The sequence below is a fragment of the Prunus mume genome, linkage group LG7, assembly GCF_029339155.1.
Source record: "Prunus mume cultivar Tortuosa linkage group LG7, ASM2933915v1, whole genome shotgun sequence".
NCBI lineage: Eukaryota > Viridiplantae > Streptophyta > Magnoliopsida > Rosales > Rosaceae > Prunus > Prunus mume.
Genome location: NC_142704.1, coordinates 19,188,697 through 19,191,825, shown reverse-complemented (window position 1 = coordinate 19,191,825; position 3,129 = coordinate 19,188,697). Strand labels below are relative to the sequence as shown.

General features: G+C 42.4%; 1 long non-coding RNA gene across 1 annotated transcript; it reads left to right on the top strand.

Moving 5' to 3' along the window:
• Positions 1-2,483, top strand: LOC148915666 (uncharacterized). Its single transcript, XR_016122017.1, has 2 exons — positions 1-727; positions 864-2,483. It is a non-coding gene; the product is annotated as an uncharacterized LOC148915666 (long non-coding RNA).
• The last annotated feature ends 646 nt before the right edge of the window (positions 2,484-3,129 follow it).

Here is a 3,129-nt window from a genome sequence, read left to right as displayed (position 1 = left end):
ATTAGCAAGGCAGTATAGTGAATAGTTTATGAAGGTTTTGAAGCTGGGCCTTCCGCGAGGCCCTAGGTTTTGAGAAGCAAGGAACATTCGGCAAGATTTTTTTGGTTTTGCCCCTATTTAGCTGAAGCTCGACCCCATTGGGATTTTTGAAAGACCTCCTGCTGTGTCTTTGGCAAGTGGATATTTCGTGGGCAAGCTCGTTCGGCAGTTTGTTTCGGCTAGGCATATCTGGTCACAGCTTTGGCAAAGCTGGGAATCGGAGCTGGGACCGTGACTGTCCTCCCTTCGAATTCCCACGGCCCTTGCCGTTCGGCAGGGGTGAGGGTGCGAGTTGTTTTCCAGCAAGGCTTTGGAAGGGGCTCGAGGTTTGGAGCGGTCACCTAGGCATCGGCAAGAGTGGAGCTGGAACCGTGACGGGGTAGGTTCGCTTTGAGGCCTCCGTTTCCCGTGCTCAACCCTTGCCGTTCGGCAAGGGTGGGTTGAGTAATTCTTGTTGTGGCCTCTATTTGAATTTTCCACCGTCCTTGCCGTTCGGCAAGGGTGGGGGTGGGTTTAAATTGTGAGCCCGGTCTAGAGCTTTGACAAGGATCCGAGTTGGAAAAGAAGACGTCACCTATTTGGTTAGCGCACGGAGCTGGACTTGCATGTTAGAGCTGGGCTGCTGAGCAGATTTGGTAAGTGGGTACCTGGGCCCTAGGAAGCTGGGTGCCTTGATAAGATTTTTGAGGTAAGTATTTATTTTTGGAGGCCTTCATTTGCTGTGTTCAACCCCTTGTCGTTCGTCAAGGGTGCAGTGAGAAATTTTGTTTGTGTTTAATATCTGACATGAATTGGAGCTGACGGTTGTTGGAATTTTTGAGAAGGATATTGGAGCTAAGTCTTCTGGAGCTAAGCCTTCGGCAAGGCTGGTGAAGCTGGGCTGGGCTTGGTGAGTAAAAAGGGACTTGGCCTTCGGCAAGCTTTCCGTGAGTGACCCGTGAGCTGGGCCTTCACTTCACGAGGCTTGTTTTCCGTTTTCTCAACTCTACCGATAGCCCAGTCGGATTGGGTTGCTGGACCCGTGAGCTTGCTTCTGAATTGGAGCCTTTTCTGCTGCACAGCCCCTTGCCTTTCGGCAAGGGTGACTGAAAAGAAAATCTTGGGCCTCCCTGGAAGTTTTGGTGGTTTTGGCAAGGTGACATCCTCGCGCCCCCTGTTTTTTCTTTGCACAGCGCTTGCAATAAGACATTGGTGTCTTGATAAAAATTAGTGGCTGGGTGCGACACCTTGCTGGTGCGACACCATGGGTGTCTTGAGAGGTTTAGCGAGAGGTGAGAGATGGCATCTGTTTTCAGCAGATGAGAAATGCTGGAAGTCTTTATATGCTTATTTGCATGGGGGCACCGAGTGATAATGTGCCATTCTTAAGCTTTTTTGCTGAACAAAACTTGATGAAGACACCAAGATGGACGCTATCCATTGGTGGTCTGGCAGTTAGGTGCCATTATTTATACTTCATATGGGCTTTTGAAAGGAGTACGTGGGTATCCTTCTTGGTCGACATGGCAGCTTGCCCATGTTGGCATCCCATTGAGCCACGTTAAATAGAATCTGTAACAAAGATTGCATGCATGCTTGAAATAATATCATGCGAGAGAAAGAGTCTTTATTTTTGGCAATGACGCACGTGGCTCTCCTTTTGGCTTGAAGCAATGGCTTGTCTCTAGCCATGCAAAGTGATGTTGTTAATGAATTAGAATATTTGGCGATTGCCAAATTGGAACTTTTTCAAAGTGGCCGAATCTGGACAGCTGTTATTCATATGTAATATTCATGAATCATATTGCATGCTTGTATACAATAGTCATATGTAAGAGGAGAAATCTTATCCTGTGGTGAGGATGCATGTGGGCATCCTTCAGAGTGACTTAGTGTGACTGATGGGAGAAGCGGTAGGCGGAGTTATGACTTGGAATGGATCATAACTGGATATTAAGGCTGACTGATAATTAGGGCGGATTTGGCTGACTGTGGAACCAAGACTGGTAAACCTGTTACTAATCTGTATGGGTGAATGACCTGCATAGGGGATGACTTGAGATGTCTGCTCTGTCTTGACTGGAATCATTGATTGTGGGAGTTGTCTGACATGGACTTTGATTTGTTTGACTATATCTATATTGGTGGAGGTCCAAGTTGGAGGATTACTTTGAAGCCTGTCAAATAGAGGTTTACATTGCTTGCGTAAATTCTGATAAAAATCAAAGACATAATTTAGAGAGCCTAAGAACCTTTGGAGTTGGCTTTTATCAAGAATTTGATCTAGAAATTTATCAGCAAATTGAATGACTCGATCAATTGGACTGATTTGTGACTGACAATATTAAAACCAAGAAACCGAATACTGGTTTGGAATAACTTAATCTTTTTGGTGAGACAACTAAACCATTTTGTTTAACTATTTGAAGAAATTTATGCTGATGTTTCGAATGTTGTTCTATTAACTGGGAGAAAATAAGAACATCATCAATATAAACTATGGAGAAATGACTGAAATGATTGAATATCTCATTCATTATATTATGGAATTCACTAGGAGCATTTTTTAAACCAAAAGGTATGACATTCCACTCATAGTGACCAAATGGGGTTACAAAAGCAGTTTTATACCTATCTGACTCTTGAATTTGGATTTGCCAAAATCCACTCTTCATATCAAACTTAGAAAAAATGACTGCTTTGTCTAACCTTTTGATTAAGTCTCTCTTATTAGGAATTGGATATCTAATCCATTCTAGAACTGTATTAAGAGGTTTATAGTTTATGACTAATCTTGGGGCTCCTCTTTCTAATTCAGCATTTTTCTAGTCATAGAAAGCTGGACAAGACCAAGGTGACTTGCTCTTATAGATTATTCCTTTTTGAAGTAATTCGGTGATATTTTTTTTTTTTTTTACAGAATTCCATTATTTCTTGACTCATTTGAATTGGTATGGCTTTAGTAGATAAATTTTTCTCATTAAAGTCTTTTTCATAAGGCAAACTGACTACATGTTGTTTCCTATGCCAAAAAGCATTAGGAAGATCAGAACAGACTTCTTATTTTAACTTTTCTTCAAATTTCTGAATTTGTGACTATAAAGACTTATC